A 13,481-nucleotide genomic window follows, 5' to 3' on the forward strand; every position below is an offset into this window, starting at 1 on the left:
TATTATTTATAATTCTCTTAGAAAATCTTTTGAGCCAACCGTCGATGAGAATTGTTCGCCGAAGAGTATAGAGCTTGTTGCCTTTACTATATAGAAACCTTGCACATCCTTTGTATTCAAGAAATAAGTGTAAAATGAGAAAATCCCTTATATAATTTGCATGAATAACACACTTTTTTCCTATTTTAATGTATAGTTTTTTGAAAAATCCTTTAGATAATCCCATTTATTAAGAAAATGTGAAAAAATACATTCAGAATTCCCTTTAATTGTAGTTATTCAATACTCACATAAATTATAGGGTGGCTTCGCCAGGCTTCGCCAAGGCATAGACTCTAGAGTCGTCGTTGCTCTTTTTAAAACACTTAGAGGTACGCCGGAAGGGGGAAGGGGGAAGGGGGGGGCGGGTGTTGACTCATCACACTAGAAACATACCACATGAGTTCAATGGAGGGGTTTTCCAATCCCATTTTTACACATTTTAACATATAGAAGGGCGACAATTTCAAAGGAGGTATTTCCTTGTGTCATTTCCAAAAATAACTAGAAAGAAGCAAACCAGCTGACTACCTAGTACAACCTCAACAAAAATCAAAGTCTACTAGTCAATAGAGTGGTTCAAGGTCTATGCAATATTTTGAGCGCCTATTTGTGAGGCAGAATTTGGTTGGAGAGTATGGCACTATCCCAAAAATAAGATTTTTTCCCTAAGGGAATATACAACAAACTTATTGACAAAACAGATTGGTTCTCTCCCCATAACAAATAGTGGAGGCTATTGTGACCTAAGTCAAAATGGGTGGTAATTGCAGGTAACATGTGGGATCCTCCATGGCCTAACGTAAGGAAGCTTTTCCTTTTGAAGGTACTATGGAGGGGAATACCAACTAGGATTCAGGTGAAAGCCAGAGGGATTAGCACAAACCTCTGCTCGAGATGTAAATCTGCTATTGATCCCCTTCATCCATTCAAAGACTATCCGGCCACCATAGGTCTTGTGGGTAAAATCTACAAATGGGTGTAGAAGACTTGGAAGATCCACTTTTTCAAGAATGATAAGTTACTAGGGGCAAAGGTTTTCAGAAACTACGTCATTCTAGTTTGCACATAGATTGTCTGCCTTTGTTATCTCAAACAAACTTAGCAAGAAACCTTCAAGTTCTCAAAAGAAACCCTGGACAGCTAAGTTACAGAAGATGGTACAAGAAAGCAAGGAATGGATCCTCTTTGTAAGGAAAAAATAAGGACTGCAGTGAGTGGAAGAGAACACTCTTCAACATTAAACACTTAGAGAGTGATAATTATGAGCTACAAGCTACTAGTCAAAACACATCTTGAATCAGGGCTGTGTAAAAGCGTATCTTTTGCAATTGAAGGTCCTCTTTCCATTTGTGATATGGAGAGTGGCCATCTACTAACATAATATGGCGGAAGGGAGAGCCCTTTACACGTGTCGCAATCTGCAACCTTAAAGGTTAAAGTCCAAAACTAAAAAAATCCCCTTTGCACGCGATAAAGAGGGAGAGAGGGGGGAGAGAGAGAGAGAGAGAGAGGCCGTTGAAGGCGTCTGGCCGTATTAGTATACTATACGTGCCAAGTCAATCTAGGGTTCAATGTGAAAACATTTTAATATACAAATCGTCAGAAAACAACAAGAGGGATGCTTCGACATAAACAATATGCGATAAATGTTATATGTGATAAATTGCCAAAAGTATAGTACCTTTTTATCAATTCTAAACAAATGATATTTGATGTGAATAGGGAAACCAAGACGTGTTTCAAAACGAAATTTAAAAGTAACCTCCAAAATCCTATTATATACAAGAAAATCTTAATAGTGCACTTGTTTAACCTTTCAATTCCAAAACATGTTCACGGCACCTCTAATAAACTTAACCTAACATGACATAAGTGTCTTTTTAGGGTGATTAAAATATATAATCCTTACTTGACCACGAAGTAGCGCTCCATTTCACAAAAAACGCATATTTTCAACGTGGATCCCATATTAAGGAGTTTAAACATGTTTCTAGACCACCACCTTAAATTTTCCACAAAATTAAATGGATTGTTTTGGGACATGCAAACAATGTCTTGAGGCCAGTGCCAAGCTTTCCAGTCAAGCTCAGACCCAGCGGCGGTAGGGGTTGGACTGAAGCAAAGAGCTTTTATGACTTTGCCGATCAATAGCCTTTTGTTGATATTCAAACTATCTTGGAGCATCAATTGGACAACTTCCTTCCAGTAGAGGTTGTCGTCATCCCAAACATGTGATAGTTTGGAGGTCCCTTTGTTAGACACCTTTCTAGAGACTTTCCTCCACAAGGGATTCAAGGATCCACCTCCAAGCTTGAAGAGCCTAGGGGACCAGTGTAAGATGGAGTATCTGAAGTATCTAAACGTCTCCTTCCATTCCAGTGACTATACTGCTTTGTTGCACTTACGTGTAATTTCCTCGTGCAACCCCCAAGCTTTAGGAATGTATAGTTGGGAGCTAGAATTTTATTATGTACTATAGCCTCCTTCCATGGGCCTCCTATCAAGGCCATCTCATTGTTATTCATATCCCAAGACATTACCATTCCTGCCTATGATTTGTAAATGAGACAACTAGTTTTGTGCACATGGCTTTTGCATGTGTCACTAGGTCTAGGATCCTAGTGCCACCTTGATCATTGGGTTGTGCCACCCATTCCCATTTCCCCCATTGCCAAGGAGTAATGTCCTTTGTGTTTTTTTTCCACAAAAACCGTTTAATGGGTTTCAAAAATTCTTTCCAATTGCATTTTTCCATTTTCAAAAATGATAAAACAAATGAGATGTATGGGACCAGGAAGGAGTTGATCATCATCACTCTACTATGAAAGGGGAGGAACACGCACACCCACCTTCTCATTTCAATATTGATCTTGTTCAAGACCCAACCGATCCTTTGCTTTTTTGAGATGCCCACCCCAAGTGGAGCACTGGGGTGTATGAATATCATGCCCTTGGAGATAACTTCTCGTGACCATCAAACAAGTTCAAAGGAGTCTTTTTTAGTGAGTGAAATCAATCTTGATTTCTTGGTGTTGCATTTGGAGCAGCCTCGAGCGCTCTTCTTAGCTTTTAGGAGTTGGCTTCAATGAAAAGTAGCAAATCATCTATAAAAAATTTTGCAAGCAATTTTTTTCCACCTGGCAATGAGAGACCCTCAATTTCCCCTACATAGCTTTGTCTTCAAGTTCAGTTACAAGAGGGTGTGACCCGATCACAAAGAGCAGTGGGACACCGTGTTGCATATATTTGATTGAAGAATTAAAAAAAACATGTTATTGGAAAATAAACGCATATTCTTGAATGTCTACACGAATAAATGAATAAAATAGTAGTTAATCAATTGATAAGGTTATTGATCAATGATGTTATGGGCTAATGAGGTATTGATTGATACAATTATCAATCGATAAGCTATAGCTATAAAATGATAGCCGATAATTTGTCTCTCACATAGCTCTCTCTCTCTCTCACTCTAGTCACTTAAATACTCTCTCTCTATCTCTCTCTCTCTACCTTTTTACAGTCACACACACTCTCTAGCTTGCAATCACACCCTCTCTCTAGCCGTGTAGTCACATATCCTCCCTCTAGTTGCATGCAGGTGATCAATTACACTTTAAACTTTAAAACTGTAATTTTTTAAAATGTTTTAAATTTATGTGTACATGTATGCCTATTTGATGCACATGTGGCATGTCCTACTTGCATATGGGGTGTGTAGAGTAGATATACGCTACCTGAAAGGTTTGATTCACCATTTGGTGTGTCCCACCTCAAAGGTAATTTAGGGGGTTGGGCTTAGACATTATTGAGGGTTGTTTTGATTCGATAGAGTCTCTTATTCCTAGAGTAATTTAGGAAAAGAATTAGACGACTGACCTTCTCTTTCACTCACCATAGATAGCATGCATGTTGTTTGATTCACCCACCACGATATTTCCTACTTCATGCAGTGATTTTTAGGTTTAGCATAGCTCCAACATATTGTGAGCTATCAAATTTCATGCTTCTCTCTATGTTCTGATCCTCGACATAGCCTTGTTTCTTACGAATAGAGAAGTGATGTTGCTACTCCTAGTGAGTTTCTTTCAATGAAATATTTCTTGGCGTTTGTATCCATAATTACTCCCTTGCTCTTACAATGGCATTAAAAACTCGTGTTCGATACTGTTACAACAGGAAAAAATACATGTTGTATCATTGTTTTACTATTTGTGTTTGCTTGGCTTATGCTCATAGTGAGTTTTTGTCAATGTAATTTTACTCGAATTTTAGATCCACGATTACTCCCTTGCTCTTACAATGGGGCTAAAATCCTCCTTGTTTGATCTTGGTATTGAGTTTGGAACTTACATACAATATCATGGTTATATTGTTTGTGTTTGTTTCTATTTAGGGTAAGCGCTTGACCATGTTGTATTTGCTTTATCGCATTTCAACTTGCTTGATTGCATTGTGATGTGGTCATAATGTATCACATTAGCTTGTAAATTGTAAGATGTCATCATGTTAATGAGTAATATTTTGTAGTCATTTATTGCTCACTTTTTTGTGGATTTATGAATTTGTGAATAAAGAATGCTTTGGTTCAAAAAAAAGGCAAAGCATGTGGTGGTAGAGATTTTGATAGAAGGGCAGCTAGCAAATGAGGCCATGCAAATTTTGGGGGCAAGTAGTGAGGGGTGTTGCTAAGAATCTTGATCTAGCAGTGAAGACTCGACCATGCTTTATGCATCACATAAAGGTGGTTAAGACTCTTTACGGCTGGCTAGAGGGATTAGGCAAGGAGGGAAAGAACCTTCAATATAGCAAGGCCATTTTTTGGAGGTCTTCCATGAACTCTCTATTAGAGCCTTGACTATGTAGTTCAAATTTGGGGTCCAAAACAAATGTCACCCCATGCAAACATGTATGCATTTGGGCCCAATGTCTTTCTACAGCCCCTACTACTTGTTACTTTTCTCTAGCTGGATATTGGTTAAATTATTTTGTTTGTCTGGTAGCTTCAGACATCAACCAGTACACCTTGCCAATTACAAATTTGTCGGCGTCGGCAATCCTAAGGGGATCCACATAAGTCTTGCTAATACCACATACATTCTCTATATTATGCCACAAAAAACAGGCGATTGGACAAGAGACACACATCTTTGGGTAGCGGCTTGATAACTTAGATATTTTGAGAGCCCTCCTTCCCACATTTAGTCAAGGAAATTCTCTATCAATGCTATTTTAACAGACTGTAGACCATCCAAAACATAGTACGCCATTGCAAAGCAAGTTTCAGAGAATACTTGGAGGGTCTTCTTAGGTGACGGCCCAAAATAGGGCGTAGGTGAACATATGCTCCGTGATAAATTTCACCACATGATTGGCATGTAGAACAACCTGCTTTACAAATGGCATTTTCCCATTTTTTTACTTCTCTTGAATGTCCAAGACTACACCCTTGTAGTTGAAGACGTTGTTGGTCACGATCGCTATGAAATTTTGGGGCCCCTACACGTTGGATGGCAAGCTCATACACCTTTGTTAAAAAGTTAATTATTTTCTCTTATGGAGAGGTATCACTCGCCTCCAAAAACATTGAGCACTTGGGCAAAATCACCATTTTGTCAATCAATGGTTTTTTTTTGTAGCTCGTTCACCCATCTAGTGCTATGGTACAACCAAATATTGGGACAAAATCAAGCATTGTTTGCTTAAGTATCTCCTCCGCGGAACCCTTAACTTTATCAACATATTTTGTATGCATTTTGTTATAGTTGGGTAAGACAAGTCTTTTTTTTTTCTAATGGACATGGAGGCATCCCTAAAAAGTAGATTTCTAAATGACGTTAAATGAAATCACACATGCCATGAAATCTTTCATCCACTTTAGGTGCAATACTACTCCCTATGAAATCACACATGCCATGAAATCTTTCATCCACTTTAGGTGCAATGCTAATCCCTGAACTTGGGCTCACTTGCGTTGATCTTGTGACCCTTGACCCATGGACCTTTGAACATTTCTCTCTTTGCATTGGTGTATCTATGTTGTAAACTTTAGCGGCCTCATATATTTCCATCGAAGCTTAGTTGGAGGGTCCAGCTAAATTTGGCCCATTGCAACCTTGCGTTTTTTAAGAAAATATCCTTTCTCTTTGCGTTACATTGTGTAGGCTGCAAAGTGAACCCAAATATTGGCAACATGCGGTGTAGTGCAGTCCGTCACATTTATGTCAACACCAAACAAGTGCTCCTTGATGAGAATTTCATTGATGTTGAAGACATGGCAACAGGTGTTGCATTGAAGCATGGATACAATTTACAACGATGAAGCTCTTGCACATATCCTCACTCCTTTCCTTGCACCATGTTCTTTGAGCTTTATTATTATGGACCATACAATTACTTTTTTTCACAAAAGTGCTATAATTAACCAGCCACATATAATTCTTGTCAATGTACAATGGAGTATAAACAAATTTTACCAATGGACATTGACATATGAGGCTACTAGCGTGCTTGGAGGTAAAAAGAGCCAACTCATGAACAACCAAGTAACACCAATTGACAATCCACTATTTGTGTCTCTTGGAATTAAGAGTGTAGCTTCAGAATACCAAGAGACTCTAAAACATAATTTCACATGAACATGGAGGTAAGAACCAAAGTTCAAACACAACCAAGTTACACTTAAATTCACCAATGACCTTCTCTTCCCTAAGAGGTAAGAGCCATTGGCTCAAACACAACTAGTGGACTCTAAGTAAGATACCATCTATGCTCACTTAGAGATAAGAGAATTTTCTTGAAAACAACTAAGCAAGACCTATTGTATGTCCTAACTACAGATACAGCCTACTTCGGGGTAAGAGTATCATCTCATAAACAACCTAGAGGTTTGTTTGTTGTGCTTCTCTTGTAAGAACGAAGGTTTAGAACAACCAAGAGAACTCCTCAAACCAAATCAATCTTAGAAGTAAGAGTAAGTGCTCAAACAACCAAGAGACCAATTACTACATTTTTGTTCAAAAATCATTCTCAAAGGGTTAACTAAATTTCTACTATACTAATCCCCAACAATCTAAGCCTATACAATGTTTTAACCTCTAAACTTAACACATGATTCAAATGCTTTAATTATTATAAGTAGACAAGAGATTTTTCATGCCACACTAATGATAGCAATGCTAATGGTTATCCAATGACATCAATTGTTTTTAAGTATTAAAAAAAATGGAGCTAAAAATTTCTTTAAATCTTATCTATTTTCAAGATTGTATTTCTTCAAAGAAAAAAACTAAAGTATCCAATATTCAAGCTACATTTAAGAAGCCAGTTTAGGATTTCTCTTTCTAAAAATCAATTTAATGATCTATTTCTAGCAAGTTTCTATACCTTTCATTGCTTGGGTTAGCCTTGCAGCTTAGAGAAGGTGAGAGATGCTAAACCAGGTAAAATCAATAGTATTTATACCCATTTAAATCGATCGATAAGATTATTGACAAATGCATTATCGATCGATAAGAAAAAAGTTATGTGTCATTGTATAATACGTTTGAATAATATGGATGAATGTATTATACAACAATTATTCATGCTTAAAATGTTTTATGAATAATGTATCATGCAATCTAGATGGAGCAAGGGGTCACCCTTGCTTGGTAGATCTCTTTACTTCAACACCATAATATAACAAGGATTTCAACCAAACATCGTTTAGTTTAACACAATCAAACCAAATCCATGTAAGAAACAAGAGATGCCAAAGTAAAGTTTGGCACTGGATTGCACTTGGACTAGATGCATAGGCATTTACATATAATTTTGGATCGGCATGCAACAATCTCAAGAACGTGCTACATCCCTTGCATATTACATCATAGGCTTAAACCAAGATTAAATAGGGAAAATATATGGCATGAGTTCTCCATATTTACTCAGGTTCTTCATATAACATCCATAGTTATCCATCGACAGCTATGGCACCTTGTAGTAGACTCCATATATGATGATATGCCCATGGCATAAGGGAACCATGGGGAGTTGTATTGTGGGAAAAGAACACTACAAGTCCTTTCCTAGCCGCCAAGCGTCGAGGGCCTCGACAATGAAACACACCTCAGAAAGTGGTAGTGAGCCACAATTGAGTGACGCCAAGCTGCTTCCATTTTTTTATGTATAGTGTGGTTGCTCTTGTTTTCTTGTTCATCAACTGAGGGGATTTCCATCCATCGGCTATAGCATTATTTTGATGAGGAAGGCACGATGATCTGACAAATGCCAATTAGCTATCTCCTAAGCTCCAACCCTTATGTGGTCTTGTTGATCATGACCACCTTAACATGAAGCTAAGATAATTGCATGAACATATCTTTTTCTTTTACGTTGGTGATGTAGAGATCAAACAAGTTAGAAAACATGCTCCTGCTATCTCAATATTCTCAAAAGCATTAAGAGTTCACCTCAGAAACAACGTTCACAAACTTTCAATAGATATCTTGGTTGTAGAATCTACCCAAAAAAACTAGTAGGACATCCTTTTCTTGATGTTATCCCTTGTACACGATTCACACAAAATGCATAACTATGCCAACAAATTGATAGCCATTAGAAATTTTGGGACAAAAGATTTGTCAATAGGCTTGGATCGAGCACAAACACAGACAGTATCACAAGAAGAAGCGGCTCTCGTTCTGAAACATTAGATGGGGCACATATTGGAACCTTTGAGTAATAGACCATAAAGTCCTTTCCTTGATGAATTCTTTGATCGTTTCTTAGACATCATGTTGTTAACAAACATGATAAGAGCATTTTGGTCATTCGATAAGAAATACTTACATCTTCTAAATCTCTTATAAATCGATTCTTAGGAACACGATCAATAGAAGATATGTAGCAATTCATCGTAGAGAGATAGTTACAATTGAAAATACCAAAGCTTGCACGTTCAGGTTATCAAGGGCTCAGTAATTATACAAAGTATTTGATGGATAAGAGCAAGGTTCATTGCAAACCGAGAGGTATTACTTCTAGTATGTAGCAAAGGCATGTATTTGATATTATAATGTTCATCCTTGAGCTGTAAAGTGCATGCCTTCTACATACATGTATGAGGGACTAGATGCATCTCATACTCTTTATTGTTGGATGGTGGGATATCTCCTCAGTCAAAGAGTGGTTAAGTGCTTTATAGGTGAATGTCTTTGAAATTGCCTCCTTTCCTTGAGCTATGTGTGTAAAATGTTGACAATAGGAACTAGCTATCTATCGAGAAGTGTTGGCATTTGTATCTTCAAATATGGAAAGATTCACGCCGAATATCTTATCTTCTGCACTTATAAGCTAGAAGAATAAAGCGTAGTTGCACCTAGATGTAGTGTGCATGGGTGTGTGTATGCACATATGTATATGGTACTTGTATGTATGTATGTATGTGTGTGTATATATATATATATATATATGAATGGATGTATGTATTATATGTATTGACGCACAGTATTTCGTAAAAGGTTTGCAATCTCATCACTTTCATGTGCTAGGTCACTTTCACTCACTGATACTTGTATGGTGGATGGAGCACCATCATTGAAGTGTTGCATGGATGGCATAGTGTTTTGCTCTGAAGCAGAAGCGTACTGCTTCTCAAACCGACATAGCTATGTAGAGAGAGAGAGAGAGAGAGAGAGAGAGAGAGAGAGAGAGAGAGAGAGAAGAGGATAAGATACATATGTTGTACAAATGAAAGAGAGGTTTAGATTAGATATTTCGGGACCTTATATAATCCAATACACCATGTTCACATGTAAGTGTCCACCCAAGTTGGGCTTACCCCAAAAATCGTCCCCTTCAGCCAAACTTGGCATAATCATCGTCATCATCATACGCCCTCTTGAGATAAATTCTTCCCTCTTATAACACAAACGAGTTTTTGGTATACTCGCAAACCGTGAGTTTTAGGTTTTCTCACAACCTGGTGCTACTTCTGAGCTACCATCATGTGGGTTTTTTGGTTTACTCCCAAACGTTGGGTTTAGGTTTACCCATTAACCTCATGAGAGTGGGATCACATAATATAAAGTCGGGCTTTTACGGGAAGTTCTTACCTTCGACGTTATTCTACTCTCACCGGAGCAGTGTCTAATCCCTTCACAAAGAAGATCATAATCATAGAAGTGGCTTGAGGGGTAATCATCATACATAGTATATCATGGCATTACATTCTTCATGAAAGATATCAGACACACCTCATATGTTCGTATGAACTTCCTCTTGGAGAAATAAAGACCATTAGAGGTTTTAATGAAGCTTAATAATTAATAGAAAAACAAACTACGTGGGTTGACGCTGACATCAATGCTAAGGATTTCTTGTACACATCACCGCTTGTGTATGTGTGTGTGTGTGTGTGTGTGAGCGCGCGTGTGTGTGTGCACACAAGTACACACACAGTCAAATCATTGCTCCTGAATCAGCTCGATTTTAAGCATTGATGGCCACCCCCCATTCATTTTACATAGCACTGCCCTGCTAAATGCTACCCGGGTGCTCCTAGATTTCCTTATTCAACTAGCTGTCGACTGCTCGCAATTGCTTGCCTATGCAAACTCTCACAATGCTGCCCGGTTATGCTTGATTGTCAGTCTTTGCCTGGCTTCCTGATTTGATGACGCTTCAACTCTGCTTGCTTGACTTCAGTCGACTCTGCACTCTCAAATCTATTCGAATCTCATCGCTTGCTCATCCCAGCTCAGCTCGACTCTGCAATCCCCCAAGCTTTCCTAAATTTGCTGCTGCTACCCGACTTTTCCCTTGCTTGGCTTGGTGCCTACTCATGAGTTCCTCAATTCTCTCTCTCTCTCTCTCTCTCTCTCTCTCTCTCTCTCTCTCTCTCTCTCTCTCTCTCTCTCTCTCAACCCTAGCCTAGCCTAGCCTTGCTCTGTGTTCTTCTGAGTCGGCGAAACCTCTCCAACCCCCCCAAGCCTTCCCATGGGCGAGGGGCTGCCCCTGGGGGGGCATTAGCCATAGCCCCGCCCCTCCCCTCAACCAGCCTCGTCAAACCACTGCAGACTTCACCTATGCACAGTCGACCTACACAGTTTTTGCTCGCCTCGGCTGCAGACTTCGACCTCTGCACAGTCGACCTACACAGTTTTTGCCTGCAGACTTCGACTCGGCTGTGCTTGACCTGCAGATTTTGAACCCGCCACTGTCGAGCCTCTACAAACTTTTCCTCCTGCTTTGGCCTCGCCTCTGTTCACAGGTCGATGCCCTTGATTCAAACCGACTTTCCACAGTAAGGCATTTTTGGAGCACCCCTCGAGTAAAGGCATGGCCACATGAGCCTCATCCCGCAATAAACCCACCTTTGTTGGGGCAGTGGCAACACCTCCCAAAACAGACAGCATCAGCCGCCTTCAAGGTGAGGTTGACAAACTTCGCAAAGAGAATGAAGAGTTGCAACGCAAACTCGTCGCCATCGAGAGCCGGCTTACCGCAATGGAGAACCACAAGAAAGAAGAAATGGAAGAAATGGAAACCAAGTTCAACAAAACCAAAGAGGAAGTAGAGACCACGCTCGCAAAGGCAGTCAAAAATCAAATGCAAGAGGACATCCTCCACAAGGTTGAAGACCAGGTGGCGTCTAAGCTACGAGAACGGCAACGACAACAGGTTATCGCCCTCAATGTTCGCATTGGCGGGCTTACAAGTGATTGGAAAGGAGAGGGCGACGTCAAGTTCCATGAATCTTTTGCTCGCATCCAAGCAACCACCCACATGATACAGTGGGATCCAGCAACAATCTCCTACCTTGAATACGAACCCCACACCAACCATGCGATCCTCACTTTCAAAACCAAAGTGGACCGAATCAAACTCCTTGAGCAATCAAAGCTTCTCAAGGACACTAAAATCTGGTTTGCAGAAGACCTCACACCAGCCCAACTCAAACAGAAGAAGGCGGAACTACAAAAGGTGCGAGAAGCACGCAATGCAGGAAAATGGGCAGTTTATCGAGGAGGTAAAGCCATCATCCAAGAGTTTCGAACTCTCAAAATGGATACCCCCTTATCTACCCCTCCCTAGGCTTTGTTTATTTTATCTTCTCTTTTGTTCATCCCTCGTTGGACCCTCAGTCCTTAACTGAGATGTATTTGACGACCCCTTCGCTTAGAAGGAACCCTCTTGTACTGTGTTGTTTTTCAGTCCCATAGGTCATATCTGACCTCCGCGGACGATAATTCTCTCTCTCTCTCTCTCTCTCTCTCAGGGAGTGGGAAGCGTCGACCATGCTTTGATACCACTTGTTGAACCCCGAAGCGGAAGCGCACTGCTTCTTGAACCGACATAGCTACGGAGAGAGAGAGAGAGAGAGAGAGAGAGAGAGAGAGAGAGAGAGAGAGGAGATAAGATACATATGTTGTACAAATGAAAGAGAGGTTTAGATTATATATTTTGGGACCTTAATAATCCATTACACCATGTTCACATGTAAGTGTCCACCCAAGTTGGGCTGACCCCAACACTTGTTGCATAGATGGCATGGTTTGTAATAGTTTGAGGAGGATGTAAGGTTGAAAACTAAACTTTTCGTGACAATGGAGATGTAGCCTAGTGGTCTGAGTGCTTGTTTGGCTGAGGCATTTGTCATTATATCAAGGAGCTTGCTTGTTTTTAGAAAAGTAGTTGAGAGTAGCCTTATGTTATGTATTCGAGCATAGCATCATGCACGGTGTTACCATGCATGACTCGTGGGTTGGAATGAACGCTAGGATTTATGAACGTCTAGGGGCAGTTCCATTCATGACTGGCTTTATTAAATTGTGCTTGATGGGCTAGGAATGTGTGGGCGGCAGTCATTTGTGAATAATTTTTTGTAATTGCTCTTAATATGTTAACTTCTCCTACGAGAGGAGACATCGCATGATGAATGGTTTTACAAAAGCTAGATAGACTCATTGCATAATCCTCTGGTGTGGTATCCACTACAAGCTTGCCTTGTTTGGGATAGAGACAGCGGTGCTTGAACCTTCAACGTTGACGTCACTATTCGAGCACCCCTTTGTCCATGATAGTGAGAGCCATGGGAAGCACAAGAACAGGTGCCAAGTAAAAGGAGCAGGGGATGGGGGGTCTCATGGCAGAAGTGTGAGTGAGCCGGCAGGTGGGCGAACTCTCCTTTTCGCGCCTTTTCTCAACTCTCTTTCAGTTTTTAGTAGGTGGTACCTGCTGGGGCGACGCCATTGGCCCAGGGCCCCCGCCAACAAGGCACGCCGCCATTGCTACGTGGCCACGTCACCGCCCGTCTCCCCAGCAGGCCCAACCTGGCAATCTCGCTTGCCAACGTGCCACCTGTGTGGCCCCTCCCGCCACGTCGATCACTCCGGGGGTTCAGAACTTCAGAGTGACGAGTCACTGACGACATTGCATAATGATAGTCTATGATT

The sequence above is a fragment of the Adiantum capillus-veneris genome, chromosome 1 (assembly GCF_014529385.1).
Source record: "Adiantum capillus-veneris isolate H3 chromosome 1, ASM1452938v2, whole genome shotgun sequence".
Classification (NCBI taxonomy): Eukaryota; Viridiplantae; Streptophyta; class Polypodiopsida; order Polypodiales; family Pteridaceae; genus Adiantum; species Adiantum capillus-veneris.